Source organism: Mycteria americana, chromosome 3, assembly GCF_035582795.1.
Source record: "Mycteria americana isolate JAX WOST 10 ecotype Jacksonville Zoo and Gardens chromosome 3, USCA_MyAme_1.0, whole genome shotgun sequence".
In the NCBI taxonomy this organism is placed as follows: Eukaryota; Metazoa; Chordata; class Aves; order Ciconiiformes; family Ciconiidae; genus Mycteria; species Mycteria americana.
Genome location: NC_134367.1, coordinates 6659492 through 6683432, shown reverse-complemented (window position 1 = coordinate 6683432; position 23941 = coordinate 6659492).

Here is a 23941-nt window from a genome sequence, read left to right as displayed (position 1 = left end):
CAGATGACATGTCCACCCACAAACTCGGCACCAAGCACGCCAAGAGATCCGTGCATCCGTGATGGAGGGTGATCCAAAGTGCACAGCTCTGACCCTGTAGCAAGTCCTCTCCGGTACACTGCTAATTACCTAGATGGCCACAGAGGCGGAGGGCAGCTGGTTATAAATTACCCTGAGATTCCTGAGGCTGGAAAGGGCTGACAGGGCTGAGGTGAAAGTGCAGCACGCTGGGACTCTTCTGGTCTGCTCCACTGGGACAACAGGGAGACCAGCTTGGTACAAGCCACTGTGAAATGGCAGGACATTCTTGTGGTTGGCTCCATTATAATTTGCTTTGGAAATATTTTGGACATCTCTCTTCTTTGTTGGGCAAGGGAGGAGGAAGTGTTTGAACCTTTAAACCCAATATGTCTGTCTCTGTTTCTACTTACTGCTATGTGAGAGGGTGAAAGCAACATTTGAGCTTAGAGGAAGAGCAGAGCTGGTTGAGTGTTTCATACCTACTAACCGCTTTTGTTAATTTATCTGTCTAAGGGGTTTATACCAATGTGTTGTGTTTTCCTGTTTCACTATCTCTGAAGAACAACAGTTCTTGGGACAGCTGGACAGTTTAGAAAAGGTAAATTGACCTCACAAGTGATATTGCTGCATTCGAAATGCTATCCTGCTTGCTTTTCACCTTCTTTCTTTTCTCACAGGGCTTTGGAAGTAAAACAATATTCCAATAACAACAAATGGGTTTTTTTAGCAACCAGCCTAAGTCCTTTATAGACAGATATCATACATACAATATTGAAAGGGCACTGGGGTAGAAAAAGACATGAATTCAGAACCTGATGGTCCAAAATGTGGATTTAACATCATCAGGAAAGCAGTCTGGTGTGCAGGGCATGCAAAACTCAGACTGTGAGTCCTAATACCAGAAATTTCACTTCTCTGTGCCTTGAATTATTAACCTATAAACTAGAGTTAATTATACTTGTCAGCTTTGTAAAATACTTTGAGGATTATTGGCAAAAATGACCATCTAGGAAAAAAGTGTTATTAATATTATTAGGACTGATGACACAAAGTTAAGCTGTTCCAATTTTATCCAACAGCCAACCATGCGCTCCAGTTTTACAAATTATAGTGTGGGCTATCCAATTTCACGAGCACACTTGCCACTCGGTGCCACAGCTTTATACCTCTGGCTCCGCAGTTAAGGTGAACAGAGTATAATCACCACAGAATTTATGTCAATTTTGTGGAAATGTTATGATTATTCACAGCTGAGACTTCAAAGACACCTTAAAGCACTTGATAGCCATAGTTTCCTGTCATGAGTCTCACGAGATCTACCTGCTGCACTCGCCACTGAGCCTGGAAATCTGTCCACCGAGCTGAAACCTGCGCCCACACAGGGAGCCCAGCTCCTGTGTTTATGGGAGTGAGCCTGGGACAGCAATAGTCACCCTTGTTTCCATTAATTGGCTCAAAATTGCTATTTTCTGGGTCTGTGCAGAGGTGGCCAGGGGATCGTCCATAGTCAAAGTATAAAAAAGGAGGCTGTCCGGATTATCTCTGTAGGATTATATTTTATTCAATAATATAAACAAGCACAAATCTCCAAAAGCTGGAAAACTAACCTCTGCTAAACCTCTGCACTCAAACTCAGCCTGCGTCAGGTATATGTTACTGCAAATATTAGATCAGATTGGTTGTTTTTTTAAAAAAAAAGATAAGCACAGCTTAGTGGAAGTATGATGGAGCAACTCTTCCTTAAAATTCTGTCCATAAAAAATATTATTAAGATGAGAAAACAAGGTCATTAATATCATGGGGCTGATTTAAACTCCACCCCATCAGGCGTAGGATCGTATCATCAGAAGTGCTCTCCGGCACGCTTTTGATGGATGCCAGTAAGCACTCATCTGGTGTGTACTGGCCGGCTCCTGCATGGTGTTCCTGGTAAGCAGTGCAGACAAGGACACATCGGGGTTTCGGGGAATGAGGGAAAAGAAGACACGGACATGATCTATGCTGTGCCATTTGCCCTCAGGACCAGAGAAAGGGGCCTGACCCCATTTAATTTATTTTTATAAATGTAGCTGTTCTGAGCGGGATCCTTTGGCCCTTCTGGTAGGGTACATCTTTAAAGAGCCATTTCCAGGATGGGAAAATTAGCAAATAGTTTAAAGTTAACTAAATAACTGAAAATGATACAGAAAATTGTCTCGCATGGATGTAAGCCATGCTTTTAGAACCAGAAGTATTACAGTTAAAATCTAGTGAAACCACCTTCCCTATAGTAACCAAAATTTCTGCACACAGTCTTGAAATTGAGTGTGTTTTTGTGAAATGTTTTTGTTAATTTGTCTGCAGAAGTGAGAGTTTTCATAATTATTTCTATTAAAAGCTAAGACAAAATATTTTTGCTGATTTCAGTGGGTATCCACAGGGTTAGTAAAAGGGGCTGAGAACCACTAGGACATTTGACAAAATATTTCAAAACAGAGGCAATGCACATAAAACAATGAACCATGTAACACATATAATTTAGGTAAAACACTTTATGTTTGAGAAGTAACTATCTGCTTTTGATACCATTTTAATACCTATATGAGAAAAAAAAATTGTGAAGTTCTGTAGCGTGGGAACTTAATTAAGTCTCAAAATAATGTGGTTTTTTTCTTTTCTACGGTGAGGAAATGAGAAGTCTGAGTCAAAAATCAAGGTCTTCTTACCCTACGTGTTGTACAGAAAGAGAGGAAGAAGTAGGCTCTGGTGCTAAAAGATAACTGTCTGGAGAGATGAGATTACGGGCATTAGAATGCAAGTACTGTTTTCCTTATGTTATAAAAGAGGAACTAACAACTACATGCATCACGCAGAGGATTGAATATCAGTTTTATCTGAGATGAGAAACTTGCAGCTTGGAAAAAAAACCTGTTCCAAAGAGTATCAGTCTCTGTAGCCTCTCCAGCAGGGTCTGATCTTGCATCGCAAGGTAGAGGGATCTAGATGGCCTTGCGATTGTATCTGGTCACTGTAGCTCGGACAGTTTGATACAAAAATGGACACTGGCAGGGATGTCACCTTGTGGCTTTGAGGACGACAGCCAGTTCTCGTTCGGCACTCTGCTTGCGTCTTTCTGTGATGCAGAGGGAAGCAAGCAAGGTGCTGGGCTCCATTTCCTTTTTTTCTTCCAAATGGTTTGCTCAGTGCTCTCTGCTTTCAGCAGCTGCCCTCTGGGGCTTGCAAAACGGAGGGTGCTGCTCCATAAACGAAATGGAACAACCACCTTCTGCTCCGAAATTTGTCTGAAAACGCAAGCTCCGAGCCACCGGGGGATTGCACTCCTCCTCCACCCAGAGGAAGCTCATCTGCAGCACCGAGGTCTGACAGCCTTGCAAGTGGTAGACAAGTCCTGCTTACCTGACACGTCATGGTGCAACTCAGGAACCTCTAGACCGGAAAGCCAAGCTAGAAGTTGTAATAACTCATATCCGCTGCGGGTCGGTAAAAGAGGACCTGAAACTCAGGCGCACCAGTGGCTTGCACAAGCCACACGCTATTCTCAGGGCCAAATTTTGGTCCTTATGCATCATTGGGAGTTTTGTATTAGAATTAAGGTTTGGTGTTAAGTAAATAAAATGCCTACCTTGTGTCAGGTCTTCAGCTGCATATTTTTTTTTTTCTTTTTGAGCAGTGAAGTGGTGTCTTATGCATTTGCAGCTAAATATGGCTACAAGATTAGGTAAGCATGATAATAAAGGGTTATGGAAATGCACTGACCACAACTCAAAGCGCAAGTCACAGTGTATGAGAATACACATGTTTGGGGGTTAGGTTTATGAGAAATAAAGATCTGAATGATGCTGTGCTTGCGAGTCATGGGCCTTGTGTTTTCTTAATGCCAGGAGTGATTTATTTCTTGTAAACAGTTTTGCTCAATTGGGGCATCCAGTTACTACAGACCTTGTTTGGTATAAAAACTAACAGCATAGAAAAATATTGCTCTAGCAAGGTTTAACTGGTTGTCAGCCCAAGCATGTGGCTGAACATGAATTCCACTGCTTGAAATATCCTCTAGTCGCTCAGCAACATCTTAATGTCAAGAGGAGATTACAGTCAGCATTCCCATTGAGCCATGACTCAGAGGTACTGTATGGAAAGAGGACATTTCCAGCAAAAGCATGATATGGAAACTAAACACAGAAGTGCTGGAAATCTTCCCTTCTGGAGAAAAAAAGAAATGTGAAAGGCTAGCTCCTCTGAAGTGGAAGTTCGTCTGCTGCTGGGAATGTTATGAAAATACACATTACATGCACGGTTCCTCATATATAACTATGTTTCACAGCACGTTTCATCACCCACCTTTGCCCTCCCTTTTTTAATTCAGAAAAGACACAGGAAGAGACCTTGTTTCTCAACAAAAATAAGTGCAAAACCTTGGGAAGGTGACATTTTTGCAAAGCAGGAACTCTGATAACTTGAAACGGTGTAGTTTTGCTTGCGTTGCATAAAAACTGGCTATTAACATACCTTAGATACTTTGAGAGGTATGGAAATGTTTAAAAAAAACATGGACTGAAGAGATTGGCCTCAGTGAAATTTACATTAAAAAAACCCAAGGAGACACTTAAATATTCATAGTTTCCATTTCTAATCTTTCTCCCCATAAGTTTCCTGACATACATAATTCTCAGCTATGTTTGTGAGATGCCCGGCATTCTGAGGTCAGATGCATATTTCTTGTTTGGATCCACATAGGTTATTTTAAAAGTTCTGATCCTGTACAGGCTTGCACACAAGAGTAACTCTAAAATGACCAGGACTATATGCAGTTTTAAAGCCAGCCACATACTCACATATATATATATAGCTAGATAGATATAAACTGTTTGCAGCATCATGTGATATAGAATCTAGGTGAGAAAATAATAATGTGTATGTAATATGTCAGACTTAAAGGGTTGTGATCAGTGGCATGAATACATCTGGAGGCCCGTCACTAGTGGTTTGCACCAGGGGTTTATACTGAGGCCAACAGTGTTTATCATCTCCGCTAGTGACCTGGTTGATGGAACAAAGTGGACCATCAGCAAGTCTGCAGATGATACAAGACTAGGACCAGTGGCTGGTAGACCAGATGGATGTGCTGCTATTCAGAGGGACCTCAACAGGTTGGAGAAATGGGCCAACAGTGACCTCATGAAGTTCAGCAAAGGGAAATGCCGAGTCCTGCCCCTGGGGAGGAACAACCCCATGTACCAGTACAGGCTGGGGGCCACCTGGGTGGAAAGCAGCTTTGCAGATCTGGGGGTCCTGGTGGACACCAAGTTGAACATGAGTCAGAAATGTGCCTTTGCAGCACCCTGGGCTGCATTAGGGAAAGCATTGCCAACAGGTCGAGGGAGGTAATCCTTCCTCTCTGCACTGGTGAGGCCACGCTTGGAATGCTGTGTCCCAGTGCTGGGCATGGCCATGCTGCAGCATCTGTCCCAGAAGAAGAGGCTGAGAGACCTGGGATTGTTCAGCCTGAGGAGGAGAAGGCTTAGGGGGATCTTACCACTGTGTGTAAATACTTGATTGGAGGGGGCAGGGGGAAAGAAGATGGAGCCAGACTCATCTCACTGGAGCCCAGTAAAAGAAGAAAAGGCCATGGGCGCAAACTGAAATACAGCAAATTCCACTTATAAGAAAAAGCTTTTTTGCTGGGCGAGTGGTCAGGCACTGGAACAGGTTGTGCAGGGAGGTTGTGGAGTGTCCGTCCTTGGACATATTCAATACCCAACTGGACACAGTCCTGGGCAACCTGCCGTAGGTGACCCTGCTCTGAGCATGGGCTTAGATTAGGCGATCTCCAGAGGTGCCTTCCAGACTCAGAAGTTCTGTGATTTTGCAATTCTGTTGAAGAGAACACAATTATTTGGATTTATCTGATGAATAATTTCCTCATTTTGCTTAACTTCATAAAAACCCATAAAAGTTTATAAAGAAATGAAATGATGGCCTTTGTTCCAAAAATTAAAAACCTGCTCTGCTCATACATAAGGTTGCTTTCAAATCAAAACTTATTTGGTTAGGTCCTCAGGAGTATTTGGTAATGTTATCTAAAAGTAATGAATTTCACAGGTTCACTATCCAGTGTGCTAAAAGGTTCTTTCCTCTCATGTGTTTGAAAGAGATTCCTTTCCATTTTCTTTATTCTTTTAGTTCTTACACTACGAGGGGCATGAAATAGGAAAACTTGTTTTTGCCTTTTATCTCAAATATCTTCTCACGAAATAATACTTACGCAAAACCAGCATGTGATAAATTTTGCTAGCATTGGAATAAAAGTGTGAAAAAATAGGGTGAAGCAGCCTTAAGTGCTGTGAATGGAGTACCCAGGTAATAGTCTTTTGCTGAAAGGGTTGCCTATTAACCTTTTTTTTTGCAGTATTTTTCTTTCACTTGAATATTTTCCAGTTTTCTATGTGCAGTGATTCAGTTCCTAGCAGGGAATGGCCTGGGTCCAGTTATGACACTGACCTTAGAAATCATTTGTAATGAGAATCTGAGCTGAATTTCATAACCAGGAACAAAATTTATGGGTGTTTGAATCCTGAACTGGATATGAATTTTGTGGTTGGGGTTGTCTGAAATATTTGTTGTTGTTTTTGCGGGAGACCTGGACCTCACTGTGCTCTCTGCACAAACTCCATTAAAAGTGGCTTCTCCCATTAAAAAGCCAACAGTCTAAAAAAACCTGACTTTTCTGCATTCAAAAGCCAGCCATTCATCAGAGTAGTCTGAGACTGTCCAGCTCTTAGGTGTACCAATGCAGTGGGAGGTGTCTGGTGTGTGAGGGCTGGAATAAATCATCCAGCGGGATAGAGCTGACCGTGGGCCACCAGCTGCATGAGAATAAGCCAAGAGATAGCCCCGAAGTAAAAGCCACTGAGCCACTTCTGGTCAGTATGATAGGGACTGGAGTAAGATTTTTTTTTTTTCAGGCTGGTCATCTTTAGACAATATGTCAAAGGAGATGTTTAAGAAGGGAACCAAAGTAATGAAAATAGGGTAGGTTTACAGATATTTATGTGAAACTTCTTCCAAACTCAAGGGGCAGCTTGGAAAAATGCATGAAGGTGTGTGTCAGAAAAAATTAGCAATTAGACAACAACGATGAGCTTCATAGGCAGCTCAGAGCCTCTAGTTCCTATTAGGCAAAGGGATACATCAAAATGATGCTGACTCTTGGAGACCTGTAATTTGATTTCTTCAGCTGGAGTTTGGAAGAGAATCCAGGCTCTGATTACTGTAGCACTAAAGATACCATTACTGCTGGCCTAAATGGGAACCTCTTCCAAATACAGATAAGCAGCGAAGGATGCAATAATTAATTATTCTGCCAGTCTAGAATGAAACAGGCTTGAGGCCCACATGTGCATGGCAATGCGGTGAGGTATATCCCACTACTGCTTTCACTATATCTTTTCTGTGGCTAGGAGAGGGCTTCAGTCCTCAGGGCTGTCAGCTGGGCATCTTTCCTGAGCACTAAATTTATTTTAAAAAGTAAATATCGCTGGGCTGATGTGTGCACTTAGCCTTGATGAAGTCATTAATGTGGTTTCCAGCAAACTGTTCATAAAATTCATGGCTGCACTTAATTGCTACCATGTTCTTCCTCCTCACATATTCTTATATTAATAAGAAAAAATGCTGAAAGCCCTAATAAACTGCACACAGAAGAGGAATGCTTGAACTGCTGGTCACATCACCACAGATATGCAGGCCAGTTGTCAAACGGGGGATTATGTGTCACTTAAGGCACTGAACAACGGCACAGCCAGTGAGGTGGCTCAAGCCCAGTTCTCCTGACCCAAATGCCACCAGCAGACGCACATCGCTGGGTGCGATGGGTGGGTGGGGAGCGGAATGGGGGTGCAGCTTATTTACTCTTAGAGTCGTGTCACCTTTTTGGTTGGCACTCTACTCCTGCACCACTGAGCCATGGATGGGCTCACTGAAGAAGACAACTCACCAATATTCTTCTAGGAAAAGGTAGAGTTGTCCCACCGGGGACAGATTTTTCTTCCTGAGAACTCCTATGTGGTGTTTCTGAACTTACACCTCTACAAAGGGCCAGGACAATGCCTGGGTGGTTCCCAGCCTGCTTACTTTGGGGCTTTTTCTTGGAAAAAGGGGAGCACAAGGCTAATTAATAGCTGATGGGAGTATCAGACCATTTCAGGTACGTGAACTTATTTTTTACCTCTAGCTTTGTGCAGATTTAAACAGTCAGGTTAATCTCACCTAACTTTAGCTCTTTAAAAGCTAAGCATCTTGTCTAAACAAATTGTTTAGTCTCTCTGTATGGTTAACACCTTCAGAGGGCATTGATTCCTCCCTATTTAAGGATATTTTAGCCCTTGGTAATCTCTCCCTACTCCTGATCTTAATCCCTCCCTGATCTTTTCCTCCTGAGTGCAGAGGGAATCCCAACGACTAGCCTGGGTTAGGTCACTAATTTTTGGAGAGCCAGAAGCAGGTGAGGTAAGTCCCACTATCTGTGATTGAAGCTCAGAGCCCCCCAGCTGCTATCAGGCTCCAGCTGGCACATGCCAAGAGGAGCCGTGATGCATGGGGTGGCAGTGCCTTACGCTTGCATTGCTGTTTCTCTAGCTTGAGTCTCCAGGGAAAGTTTGAGCAGCGACTCTGCACTGAGATCAGCATTTCCGGGGCATCACCTTGATACAGATATCCTGCGAGAACAAGATATTTTACTCTGTAGGCATATCACAATGCAGTGAGATCAGTGGAGTTATGCCAAGCAGACATCCAGCCTCGCGTATCCAATTTATGCCAACACACAGGTTGCTGGAGGACACTGTCAGAGAGCCAGGATCCTTCTCCAGCCAGGTTAGATGGCTTGTGCTGCGGAGTGGACCGACGTGTGCACTATTCAAACAACTGCGGTGGCTTTCCTTTTAGCAAGTCTTTTGTACTGGCCTGGGGTTTTGGCTTTGTGGACAGCCTAATGACTGGGGTCTTGCCACTCTCTGCTGCAGAAATTATTTGGTCCGCTGCTGAAATTTGGCTTGGGAAGCATCTGGCTGTACATAATGCTACATACCACCTCTACACAAGACTGAAAATATGTTTTCCCACTAGCCACTGTGGGTGAAACAAGCTGTAAGCAGAGCATAACTATCCTGGGCAGGATTTAGCCAGAAGATGGGGAATGAGGCCTTCAATTTGAAGTCACCCAGCTGTAGCAGAATCAGGACCCCCCTTTGTTCCCATCTCCCTCCAGAAGCTGACATTCAAAGCTTAGCAAGAGACATCTACAAAATGTTTGAGTGCTAAACGTATCACCATCTGGAATGAGATCGCCAGAAAGAGAGTGAGAGAAAGGCTCCTTTTTTGCAAGTAACTTGTTTAATAAAAATAAAATTCCTCTTGCATTTCTGACATGGGACTGTAACCACTCCACCCTAACTCGCTTTGTCATGCTCAGATCTATGAAGTAAGAGGAAATTATAGAAATTTATCATGTCTGGGTTCTCAGGATTGATTATGACTCGCTGCTTTTATCTTCCAAACAGTCACTAAATCTAATTGCCTTGTTGTAATGGATTAACCCCTGTGGTCCACAGTAGCATTTATATTGTGTTCAAAGAGACTGTTACAGAGTTAGGGTACTTTTTTCAGCAATATACTTTCATAACATGTAGGCGCTCTTTGGGCGTAACTCACCCTTTGGGGTGAGTCTTGGGGGTCTAACTGGCTCATTGCACTGCCTTTCTGCAGGGGATGAATTTCACATCACTTTGGGAGCAAGTATAGATGGGTCAAAGGGCCTCCCACAGCATAACGATTTCTTTTAAATTACAATGCAAGCAGATTTTGAAACCCTGTGTTCAAACATCAGCATCTGTATTGTAATCAAAAACATTCCCTTGCTGATATTCGTGGGATTAGTATTATTATTAGTCATAGTATCTTAGCCCCTGGGAGACCTGAACTTTAGGGTCAGGTCCCCAACAAGGAGCTGTATAAATACAGACCCTGTGTTAATAAAGTTACCACCTAAGCTGTCTTAACATTGTGTTTGCCGAGGGTTAATGGCTTACACACGGGCCCTCCTGGTGACTCAGCAGGTCCCGGTCACTCTCCGAGCATTGGTAACGAGATCTTGTGCTGCAGTGGTAGGTGTGAGGCAAGAAACAACAGATGGCTGTGGACAGCAGTGGCAAGGGAAGGAGACAACTGCTACTCCATGTGACAATCAGTAGTCAAAGTATGCTGACACCCCAAATCCTGACCAGTATCTTTGGAGGTGCAATGGGAGAACAATGTTTTAAGGAGGGATATGAAAGAGGAAAATGCAGTAAGAATGAGAAGAAAGTGAAAAATTCAGAGGAACGAGGGACAGGATCTGTGAAGACATCATGTGGAGTAGGGCCACCAATGTTAAAGGAGGAACACAAATGTCCCTGTTTGTATCAGGAGGAAGGAAGGAGAGTGCTGTGAGATAGAAAACGAGCAAAAGGAGTGGCACCAAAGAAATGAGGAAGGTTGTGTTGCACCTTTGAAAGCACTGGTGAGATCTGACTTGGAGAAAGTTCAAGAAGAAAGGGAGATGAAAGGGATGATGGTGAGTCAAATGTGAGGTGCGGGAAAACTGCACTGAAGGGTTGGGTAATATTAGGACATAAAGTTGTCTGGAAATAGCTAAAAAATATTTAGCTAGAAGGTCAGCAAAGTTACAGGAAGTTGTACTGGGTTAGAGGGAAATCAGCCAAGTCTTGGGCTTGCCACAAGAGTCTCTGCAAGAGTCTTGGGTGAGTGAGAAGCAGCTGAGGGTGAGCCCCATACGTGGGAGGCAGGGGAGACCTGACAAGGAGGAGGAGACACAAAAGGGAAGGATAGGAGGGAGGAAGGAGGGACAGAACCCACCACCAAAGCAAAGACCAGCAACAGAGATGCTAGAAAGAGTATAGGTCATGCTTGATGAAACCAAGTCTAATGGGCAACCAGTTGGTAGAGCAGGAGGGGTGGTAAGCCATGAATCTGAGAAGGGATATCAGGACTGCAGGTAGATATGGAGATATGCCTTTGTAAAAAGCCTTATAAATGAGACTTGAATCAGGTTTGAGGTTCATAAAGGGATTTTTAATGGAATTATTTCAGATTCCTTCTAGAGTGAATAGGAAGCAGTTGTGATCCAGGCTCCACAGTCAGAGTAAAGCTAATCTAATACATTTTCTTCTTTCATCACAGAAGACACGATCGCAATCTCAAATCAGTGTAAATGAATGTTAAATAGCTTCAAGCAAAAGAATAGAGCAGGTGAACAAATTTTTTTAAACTGCTTACTTTAAAGAAGAGCAAATTGTCTGATACATTTTTGTGGGTGCACAATTGCCAATATTATTAGTTTTATTTCACTTTTTACAATGTACTTTTAATTAAAATTATTAGGGAAAAATCTTGTCTTAACCATTAGCAAAAGAATTGCTTTTAAAGATCTCATTCACTCCCAAGTTGGTTTTATATCCTAATTGTCATACTGATAAGTGTTTAAATCGGGTGCTCCACAAAAATTGTCACTGGAAAATGGAATCTGTTTAAAGTCTGTAAAATGAAAATACCTTTTAATTGCAGAAATTGCTATGAAATGCTTTCCCACTGTCTGTACAGCTTGAACAGCACAGTTTAGGTTGTGTTGAAATGGCTCAAGCTGAACTTTTGTTTCACCTCTGAGTTTGGTACAATGGTTTTCAGAGGTTAGTTCAGGAGACTGCATTGCTGATCACTAACTCGACGTCTTCTGACCCATCTTTAATTCTGATATTTTCCCACTGTAGCAAGTCACGAGGATTCACACGAGCAGGCTGAGATTCCTGTGTCTAGGGATACATTATTACTGTGGGTATAACCATGACATCTTTGCAAACAACAAACCTTTCTTATCTGAGATGAGCTTAACTGTACTACTCAGAATTGGTATTGCAGAATAATTTATAGCAGTTCATTGGGACACAAGCTGATACAGAGAAAGAAAACAACATTTTTACATTTTTATGCACAGTTTCTGCAAGGAGCTGTAGCCTGGGTTAACTGTTTCACTGCCTGTTAAGGAAATTTGTTAATGAATGTAGACCACAGAAATTTGCCTGTTAAGAATGTAAATTCAGTGCTGCTTTCCCTATGCACGTATTTTTATGCAAGCTAAGGTACTTCTGGATGTTTCTGTGGTGTGCTTCAGCGTCCGTATTTTGAATATTAGTGTAACCTTGGTTTCAATTCTATCTAGTGGTGACGAGTTCCCCAAGTTAATTGTGCATAAAGGCTTTTGAGAAGGTATTAGCAATGCTTGAGAAATCTGCTTTCGTTTCAAAGCCCAAGCAATGCTGGGGTTGTGGCTTCTCCGTGGCAGCCCTGGTGAGAGCCCAGAGCCCTGTTATAGCACTTTCGGGTGTGCTCCCACAGTGAACGTGTTCACATCATAGACAAGTGCACTTATGCAAACCCACCAGCTCGTGTCCTGAGGACCTGACCTTTTCCTTGGCAAGTGGCCACGATGTTGTTTCGTGAGCATGTGTGTATGTGTGTGTTTCTGCATGTCAAATGTAAAAGGATGATTCTGGTGAACAGAATAAGAATTAAAAAAAAACCAAACAGCAAAACAAAACAAAAAAAAAATCCAAAGCAAAATAAATGGTTAGACTCAAAACGAATTTGGCACCAGAAGGCTTCTCCCATGTTCAGACATCTGCAGAAGGCCCAGGCACTGGCAAGAGGAGGATTTAAACAACAAACTAAACAGTAGAGTACTGTATTTATGTGGGACCAACATGACAAACTCTATTTAGGTTTTATACCAAAAGCTTAACCTTTTGCAGTCTGTGGGTTTGAGCTGCACTAACAAGAAGCAATTACTGCGGTAGATTTTTTTTCTTTTTTTTTTTGCTTACGGTGTAAGGCCCCAGGCTTCTCAGCGTGGCTTCTCTCATAGCTGGCACACAATAACAGGGGTATATGCCAAAGCTGCTCTTACTTCTCCAAGGCAATGAATCAGAAAGAGCTGTGGTGTTCTAAGCTGAACGCTTTCTTTTGCTAAGCTGGAAGTCCATTGCTTTCTTAGAAACCAGACAGACATTGCAATCCCTCCTGTTCTCTCATGTATTCCACCATAGATAGCTCACTGGAGGCATATATACACACATTTTGACTAAGCAGCATGATGGATGAGGAGTCGGGTGACATACAAAGTGCAATTTGCTTTATTTAGATGTCTGCACCTCTCCTGTAGAGAGTGGATTATAAGGATAGGCAGAGCAATCCTTCCTTTCATGCTGGTTGTTGTCTCCCAAGGTGTCTCAACGCGGAAAACAGCTCCAATCACAGATTCAGGGAAAGAATAAAGGCCAGAGTCGACAAAAGTTCAGATTCAAGAAGTTATTAAGAACTCCTAAGTGTGTCTAGGCTCTTCACTTTCCCTTGCACTCTCAGGGTTGACATGGTGCCCTGAGATTTCATGATCTTCTGTCAACAATTAGCCAGAAAATTAAAACTCGTAACAGCCCAACAGCGTGTCTTTACATGGCAGAAATATCTGCTTGCATGCCAAGAAAGAGGATTGGAGATTCTGTGGGAACACTGCCATTTGGAGACACCTGCATAAAAATATTTATATGCATGTAGATGTGTGTGTGCATGTACCTGTCTCTGTGTATGCATGTATGCGTGTGTGTAGATGCACACATCTACCCATAAAGTGGATTGATGAATATGCTTGATACATTTGAGACAAGACAACCTATTTTCTTCTCCAGATTTCACCTTTATTCAGTTTTTGCAATGCCCTCAGATGATTCATTCAACATATTTTTAAAAATGATTCCTTTGGGTTTGGCTTCATTGCATGGATTGATCATGACCACAACAAATTGAAGGTCTGATCTAATATTCATTCACCTCAAAGGGCAGTTTTCCATCGGAGGTATTGCCTAAATACTAAGGGGACTGGAATGTCAATAATCTGATTGTTAAATGGGTACACATACATGACACCTGGAGTCACAGCTCTTTCATTCAGTAGTAACTGAGTATAACTGAAAAAATAAATAAACAGAGGTTTAATTTTTTTTCATGGAGATATAATCAGTTTGAACAGCTGGAAGATTCACTGTAGTTCAAGTCTATCCTGAGACTTCTTTTGTAGGAAAATTAGTTTATTTTATGAGATGTATGTGCTATGTGCAGACTGCAGGCCAATAATTCACAAAAATTATAACCAATAAGTCCTATCTCATTTTTTTGATTCCATGATTCTCTTGATTTTTTTCCATATTCCACATTCATGATTACTTATTAAATCATTTTTGCAAATGATTCTGAACTCAGTGGTCTGTCATGGCCAAGATTTTAAATGGGAGTGTCCACAATGTACCCAGTTCAGAGTATCTGTTCACGACATGTTTGTACACTCACTGCTTTAAACAAAGTTATTTGCACAATGGATGCAGTTACAAATACTCATAGCTGATGACACACATTATTTTCTTTGAAAACTCTTAGAAGACTTCCTTGTAATTCATGGCACTGGAGAAAATCCCCAGCAATGATTTTTTTTGCTAAAATGTTTTGGATTAATAAAAAATAAACAGAACACACAAGCAAACAAAATTTTCATCTGTAGATGAATTGTGTACATGCACGAATATTGTCAGAATATAAGTTCAGAATATAAATTCTGTTTGCTCAAGTCTTATTCATGTGACGTGTGCATTCCTCTGGGTGTGCGTGCGTCTTTTTGTGTGTGTTTCTAATTAATGCCTCAATCAAATATTTTTACAGCCTATGACGCTCCTGCTTTGTCAGAGATCTGACTGAGGCTTCAGAAGCCACCTTTTTGCTACATCAAATATTTTGCTATGAAAATGCAATTTTTTTTTTTTTTTTAGCTTTTATTATTAGTGCTAAGGCACTAAGGCTCAGCACAACAGTACGTGGTGCAATGTCAGTGCACATGGTCCTGCAAGCTTCACCTGTTTTACCCTGTATGGATTTCAAGTTTCGGTGTGGGCAATTTACCTAGTGGCTCGCTTTGAACAACGCCGATCGCAATGCACAGTGCAGAGGAAATTCTGTAAATCACAGATACTAATCATAGCCAGTGAACATCAACGACCAATCTAGTTCAAATGTTACACCTGCGGCAGAGACTGGATCCCAGTACCTGTGCTTTTGTGTATTCAGACAGATGCTATTTCAGCTCTGCTGTCTACACAGACCCTTGTAGGAAAGTATATGTTTTATTATAGTTGATTTTATGGCCCTGAAGATGAGCGGTTGCCATTTCCTGGAGATAAATAGACAATGGATATGCATTTATAGCTCATAGCTGACTACTTTACTGCGATCTTAGTTAAATGAAAGTAAGAGCTCTTGTAATTTAGCTGGGAAGACACTGCTCCACAGAGGGAAGAAATCATCTACATGTTGATGCCTAAACCCAGATTATTTTGTACACAGCAGCCAGGGACTAGCCAACTCCTCATCCAGAAGCTGTAAGGCCGTTGGCTGTGGAGAGCCCCAACCTGCTGGCTGACAGGTTTGGAGCTGTCTAAAGGCTTGAGATGAGGAGGTCGATCCCAAATTTAGAGAATTCCAAGAGAGGAGACCCAGGACTCTTCATGGATGCCTGGGAGTCATCCCTGACAGGGGGCAGGGGGAAATGTATTCACATGTGTTTGCTAAAGAAATAGAGTGAACATGTTTCATGGACACTCATGCAAACAGGAATATATAGAAGATACCTTCAGCAGCTGTTGCAGGTTTATTATCTTCTTCTTAAAAATTGTTCTTTCAGGTTTTCCTCCCAGGTCAAGTTTTCTAGACGTTCTCCCATCCTCGTGCAAGTTTCACTGCTGACCTCTGGCTTCTCCCTGATTAGCGTATACTCTTCCTTAAGAGACGTGCCAGAACTGGATGCTGTCTCTCAGCTGGGGACATACTGATACTGAAGAGAGCAGGAGGGGTGCTTCATGATCTTGTGGACTACCCTGCTCTTTCTTATGCTCAACTTTTTTTCCCGACAGCATGACAGTGTTGACGTACATTCACTCAATTTCCGATCCACTGTAATGCCTTGACCTTTTTCAACAAAACTGCCAGTCATCCTCGTCTTATATTTGTGCAGTTGATTATTCCTACTCCAATCTGGAGTTTTGCATGTGCTGTTATTAGATCACACCCTGTTCTTTCAGACCATTTCTCCACTTTGTTCATCTTGTCCTGATGCCAATCCGTTCTTCCAGCATGCATGTAGCTTCTCCCGTGCTGTTGCTGTCTTTACGTTTATGCTGTCCATCATGCAAGTCATTTGTGAAAGTACTGAACAGTGCCAGGCCAGGGCAGACCCCTCTGTACGTTTCATTTGCCGAAACCTGAGCTTGATTTTCAGGGAGGAGGTAGAACTTCTGAGTTCAATAGCATTGAATGACCGTCGTGATCTCCTTAAAGAAATGCAGCAAGTTTAGCTGAGGACTGGAGTGGGTGTTCAGGGTACAGAATAACTTACAACTGTACGTGCTGATAGACTGACAAGTACTGCAAAAGAAGGCACACGAGCGAGATAGCGCTGGGCAACTTCTCTTGTTTCTCTCTCTACGTACGCATACTGCCATTAAGTGACCAGATGGGTCCAGAACTTTATCTTGTGCAAGTCTCTACTAGACTACAGCAGCTGAGCCTCCAGCTTCTTGTCTCCAGAGCTGCAAATCCAAAGCCTTTCACACATACAAAGTGAAGCTGGAAAGCGAGTTTCTTCACTAAAACCCACAGAGGTGTCAATGTGCCCTGGCACTCCAGAGGATTTTGTTCTTTTTGTGTTAGAAAGGTTTAGCTGGATTAAAGAGGTTGCTTTGCATAATAAAGTAGAACATTTTCATCTGTGATATTCTTCCTGGGCTGATACTAATATACATTGTACGGTCCAATAAAAAAAAATAATTAAAAATCAGGCCGCTAAAAATGATGATGAGAGTATTTGGGGGGCAGGGGGAGAAGCTCCATTTTGGAAGTGAAATGAAAGTTTCAAGTAAATACTGAAGAGTATGTTACATGTAATCCTGAAAAACTGTCTATGAAATCTCAGGAATTTTTAGAAATCTATTGATTTGTTATGTCAAGTGATTTCTGTGAAGTTATGAACATTACTGTAATTAGGGTCTTTTACTGGTAAAAAAAACCCCAACTATAAGAAAACATAGTATAATATATTTATATACATATTTGTGTATTTCATAACCGGTTCATTGTAACATGCAAATTCCTTGGCTCTCAACACAGGTCTACACAGATGGTGAACTTTAGTCAGTTAACTAAGTGCAACATTTCACTTCAAACTTTTCCTTTTATCTTCCACCTTTCTCTGCTGTTTCCCTCCCATCTTTCTGCCAGCTACTCCACAAAGAAGCCTGGGAACGACTGTAAGGCAGTCTCCTCAGATTGCTTAATATTACCTCTATGAAGACAGCATGAATTCAAAGGCTCCATGTGAGAGACTGGGAAGATCTTCACTTCTCCCTTGGCAGTGCTTTTATGCTGATAAATAGCAGTTTGCTCTGCATGTTTCAGTTGGAGAGAAGATCTGCACAGGCTGACAGCTTTAACAGCCTCCTCCTAGACTAGTCAAAACCCCTTTTAGCTCATTTAGGGCACCACGTACACAAGCTATACATAGCCTGCATCAGCTTTTAAACTAGATCCATGCAACTCATTTCCAAGTCCAATAATCCCTTGACTGTGACAACCATGTGCTGATTGTGCAAAGATTTGATCAGTGGCTTCATAGATGCTTGAGGCTGGAATGGGGACACTATAGCAGATTAATTGATTCAGCTAATTTAAGGCCAGAAAGGCAATGAAAAGACATTTAAAGTGGTGGTGCATCTATCAGATTATCAACAGTAACCTCGCTATAGACTCCAATAATTTTTGTTTGGTAAAGCCATAATTTTATATTGGCTAAAATATACCTTTGACATTTTTATAGCCCCTTGAAAAGATCCACAGGTGAATGTTTCATTGCTTTCCTTGTAGTCTGTGATAATGATTAATCATTTCCATTGTCATATTTCTATTTGTAGTTTTTAGGGCTTCCACTGCCATTACCCCTTTCTCTGATTGATTAAAGAGACATTATATGCTGAGTCTTTCCTCCTTGAGAAATGTTCACAGACTCTAATTGCATCACTGCTCAATTATCTTCCTGATAAAGTCCATGGACAGAAAAATTTGACTCAGATTGAGTTTCTCATTGAAAGCCATTTCCAGTAATTTGAGATTTGCCTTCCAATTTTCCAAAATTTCTTTAAATATGGAGTCACTGGGAATGTCCGTATGAAATATTCCAGCATTGGTCTCACCAATACTTATCTAAAATTGCCTTGCTGCTTACCACTTTTCTCTTCATATTTCAAGTTTGTCCTTATCCAATAGTGTCTTCTTGGGAGTCGATGTGAAGTAGCTCCTTTTCTGAGTCATTGCTTTCAAGAAGAGAGTGCCTGACTCTGATCCTAGGTCAGACTTTTGATCCTAGGGAGCCATTTTTGCCTTTACATGTATTAAATCTGAAGCATGAAGTTAATCTTTCTGTGAAAGGTCTGTGGAAAAAGGGGGACTGACTTAATGAGAGTTTTGTTGATCTAATCCCACACAGAAGCCATTCACTTCACCTGTCAGACAAAACTGGAGACTTACCTGGTTTCTAATAATGAAAAATCATCTGGTTTTTTCTCTGCTGCAAAGGAAAGTTTTAAATTGAGATAGGCATAGGCTATGAGCTGGTATTTAGATTTGGATGCAAACCTTTGTATGGCCTGAACTAATGGAGATATTTGATGGCCAGTCCACTTGCATTAACAATTCTTGAACTGCCATACAGTTGAAGGTGAAAGTCTATGAGCTAAATATGTCTGCAGAAGTGCTATTAGCCTGAGTGAGACAACTGGCTATTTCCTCTGGCCTGAAGAGAGCTTGATATTAGTAAAAAATTTCTGTTTAGCAAAATGAATTTTTTTCATTGCATTTTTTTCTTCTTTTTTGCAATAGCCTTGGGTACATTTTCCTATTGCTTTGGCAAATGGGTCAAACTCCTTTTCTTTTACTCCCCTGATTTCAATAGCCTGATTACTACTAGTTGTTTGGTAGCGTAGCATGTGTAATGTTTTATTCCATATATTTTATTGAGCATGGATGTTGGACTCTGGCTTCTGGCTGGGACTGACCAGCAGAAGCAAAGGAAGAAAGGTCTGTCTAGTGCATAATGAAAAGATGAAATTTCCAGATGTTGAGGGTTTTGTTTGAAAATATGCACCCTCCTATGTGTGAAATACCCTGATTTAAAACCAAAGTCAAAAACGAAAGAAAACAGACCGGTTTCTTTTATAATCTCCTTTTCAATATTGCAATTTTTTATCTTTCTTTTCTTCTTTCTCTAGCTCATGTTAATCCTACGGATGCTCAGGGGAATGGGAGATTCATAGCAAGGTCTATTGATCCTTTCTTTTGCTTTGTTGCAAAGGAGTGCACAGTGAGCTAGGTGGTAACCCTAATTCCTGCCCTCTACTTTCCATTGTTCTCAGGGAAAACCTTCCATTTCATATTTCCCAATCAGGTGTGGTATTTCCCTGCTTTTGGATCATTGCCTCTGCCAGTGTACAGGAAAGGCATTCACTGGAATGAGTAAATACTCTCGATTGAAAAGATGGATGTCGCTGCTTCATTATCACCAAAATTCATTATCAGCACATGCTGAAATTAGATAAAAAGTGATGAAGGTAGCAGAAGACATGTAGCCTGGTTCATGCAGTTACATAAAGCCCAGGAATGTGACTTTCCACCAGCCTCTCTCCTATCTCCTTGCTTTCAGGCTCCATCAGGACACGATCTGAGCCATTTCACCCCAGAGCTCCTATTTTAATTACTCCTGGTTTTGACCAGACCTCCAGCTCCTTGTCTGATCTTAGCTCCCCTCAATTTACTCTCTATGTGTCTTGCATAACAGAAGTAAGTATTTTTTTCTTAGCTCTGTACTTGCAAAGGGTTGAAGCATTTTGATGACACTTCAAGAGAAAATCAGCTTGAAGGGAGTGCATAGTGTGGAGAAAATTCAGACAAACCTTCAGAGAGAGACAAATGAACACAGGGTCCTACAATGAAAAATACCATGCAGCATGAAGGCAGGCAGAACAGCTCTAAAAACCTGAAGTCAAAATCTGGTTTATAGGTCCTACAGAAGATAAGGTACAGCTGATCTTCAGGAAATGCTGTGATTCTTCCTTACCATCTCTTCTACTATTGCAAGCAAGATGCTCAAAAGCCCCTGGGCAGTCCCCCTCTACCTGCCTTCTTGGCCAGTCTAAAGTCAAATCTAGTTGCAGAAAGCTAAGAAAAATTCAAAACTCATGAACAGACAAACCGAGACACTATCCTGTCCAAGGTGGATTTTCAAATGCCAGAAGTCACCAAGTCCACAAATACTGCTGTGAAGCCGATCTGGGGCTAATCTACTTTAGGTGCTTTGAGAGGTACTCTGGCGATGGGCACCAGTATAAGACCCTAAAATTGATAGCCTAGATTTTTATAAATTATGAGAGCTGCACACTGCCTTAAGGTTAGCAGAAGTGCGACGTGCTCAGTTTTATTGATGTTGTGTTTCTTTTCTTTTCTTTTCCAACAGTGAATACTGTTTAAATTAAAGAAGAAACTTCCACTAGTCCTGATAATAGGGGTGGGGGATAAACCTGGCTTGTAGCTCTGAGTAATATATACCCCTCACCCCAACACTGCAAGATATTAGCTCAAGGCTTGTCAGCCTCTTGGGTTTTAATTAATGAAGTTCCTGTTAAGGACATTTTTTTCATCACTTGCTCTATTCCAACACATTTCTTTCATTTGAAACCTGAGCGCTCTGCCAAGCAGGCCCACAATGTCAGAAGGGGAGGGAGAGCCTGTCTAAACTACAGTCGTCTCTCTGTTCAACTTGATTCAATTTAGTAGAATTTCACTTTGTCGAATGACAAGATGCTGTATTTTGACAGTTGCCTATTTATGCTAAAGTCGAGGCATAATAAAATCAGTTTGGCGTCTGGCTCGCTCTATCTGTAGCTTTTACTTAAGAATCTGATGATCCTTTTTTTGGTTTGACTGACATTACTGTTTAGTTTCTGATTTGTTGTGTTGGACTGTTTTCCCGTGGTTGGTTTTTGGTTGTTTTTTTGGGTTTTTTTTTGTTAAATAAAAGCTTTCCTAAGAAACTGGCATTCTCTTCCTTGAACACACCCTTCCTCAGCTGCAAATCTAAAAAAGGAGACAGCATTGTTAAAAGGAAGGAATTTTTTGTATATTTTTTTTCCTTTAAAACTTACTGGAAAAAGTGAAATGCAACAACCGAACGAAAAACTGCTACAGTTTTAAAGTAACAAATGCTGAGGCTGTGAGTAAGAGGCATTATGTTACTGAGGCAAAATCCCCCCCTGGCTTTGGCATGAAGTTTGTCTGATGATGTGCTAACAGATCGTATGTTGGTATGTTTGTATGTTCGTATGCTGAGCTCCCCACCATAACGTGTGACCGTCTTCCAGTAGCCCATTCGGAGATGTGACTGGCATTTGTCATCTGCTGTCTGCTCTTTCTCATACTTTCCCCAGGAGATAAGTGTGTGCAATAGGGGATTTTGCTTTCCCAAGGAATATTTTTAAGTGCTTGCTGATTGTCCTGTGTTAGAGGAGGCAGCTCAGAGGTAGATGGCTTGCATTTCAGCAGAAGACAGTGAGTTTTGTGATGCTTATTAATTCCTGGGGAATTTAATTCTACACTTAGCCCAGGCATTGAGAAATCTTGTCCTTACCTTTATTGCAGAAAATTCTCTTGAGCCAGAAAAGTGATTTTTTTTTGTTTTGATCTTCATCCTGGAGCTTTTTTTAGGACAGGGAACCCCAAGAACACTAAAGCCCTGCATTGCAGCAAGTCACACCTGACATGGTGCACTAACAGCAACCATTTTCCTTCCTCCCCAGATCAGTATTTTTGGCAGAAAGGAGACACAACTTTTGATCTCAAGCCCCAGAATGTAACATTCCACATTTAGCCCCATCACAGCATTTGCAATCCCAGCCCAAACCCAGACTTAAAAGGCCACCCAATTTGTGAGCTGAACCAAAGAGCACTTGTGTCAAAAGCATTTCTGTGGTCCTCTACCTGAAGGCAGGAGGATTTTGAGAAGGAAGAATTAGTAACCCTGGTCCTGGGCTCATCTCAAAGCAAGACCTGCCTGCTAAAATAATGGTTTCCACAAGGAAGAACCCAGAAAGGTGGAGCACTGAGGAGCTATGATACTCTCTCCTTGTGTCTCTTACCTGGACAATCAGAGCATAGACCTGGGCCCCGAGGCTCTAGTAGGCACCTGCTACTCAGCCTAAGGGCCCTGGGTCTAGCCTTAGTTGCCCCAGTCTAAACCAACCCTTGTCCTGTACAGACCCAGAAAGATTTTAAGGCATTTCTGCAATCCCATCCCTGTGTTCTTCATGCCCAAGGTGGTCTTAGATGTTGACCTTTCCTCTGGGGTTTTCTGAAGAATCAGTCCCTGTGTTGGTGCACAACAAAAAAACAAAGTAGAAATCCCACACTTAAATCCTTTGGTCAATAACATGCTTTATTTTAAAAAAATAAAGAAGTGTTTTATGATCTGTATATTAGATCCACTGTAAAACTAGATTTTGGGTACCTTCTGAACAAAGTAGTTTGTCACGGTCCTAATTAATTACGATCACCACAAATCCTTATTCATGCCTGAGCACCCTGTTACCCAGTTATCATCACAAGGTTTTCTTTCAAGCTGAGCACTTAACTGCAGCCCTGTCACCTGGAGGGATGAAAAGCATTGGTCTCCAGCTTGTTTTCATGCCAGCCATGAGGAGGTCCCACCCTCCATCCCTGGCTCCAGCCTTGGTCCCGGAGCTGGGCTCTGCCCTGAGCTCTCCCTCGGCCGCACGGCAGCCAGGCACAGCTCTGCACCATGCATCAGTGTCAAAGTCATTAACAGGATGGTGGCTGTTAGAAACTTTAATGGGAGCCTATAATTGCATAAGTATATAATCTGTGTTTATTGAGGCCTGCATTAGAATCTCCTTAAAACTTGTGGCTAGTTGTCATTTGTGTAGTTTGTCTTTACTTACATGCATGTTGCCCAAAAATTACAAGCATAAAGTAATTTCAAACTCTGACTTCATGCTGAGCTATCTCAGGGATGTCGGACTGGAGGACATCACCTGGATAACCTAATCTACTCCCCTGTGAGTAAAGATGTAACAGATGTTAAGCCTGGGAGGGCCCCCAAGGGCCTTTTCTATGCACAAATCCAAATATCATTGGCTACATTCCCCAACACTCAGAAAAAAAAAAATCAGATCTATTGCTCAAGAAAGCAAAACAACCTCAAACCCATAGGCACAGGATGAGCCCAGGAGAGACTCAAGTCATCGCCAATGGTTTGGGCACCTTCAATTGCAGGACACTGGCCAGGCAAAAATGTCCAAGGAATCTAGCCAATGCACAAAATTATTGCAAATCTGATATGGAGAAAATTTTCCTGGCCCTGTAACTGGTGAGTGGTTTAAACCTGAGCATAGGAGCAAAAAGAAATCAAGAGGGAAACAACAGTGCACCTGACCCCATGTCCCATGTCAGACTGCCGCAAATCTCTGATGAATCTGAGAAAAATAGGGAAAAAATAAACACCAAAAATCAGCAGCCAAGTTATTCATCAAAGGTGGGAAAAAAAATCTTCCTGGCCTCTCTAGGCATCCAGTGGAAACCCTGAAGCATGGAATTAATTAAATACAAAGAAACATAATTAATTTAATTAAATGCAGTCCTTTTAAAAAGGGTTGCT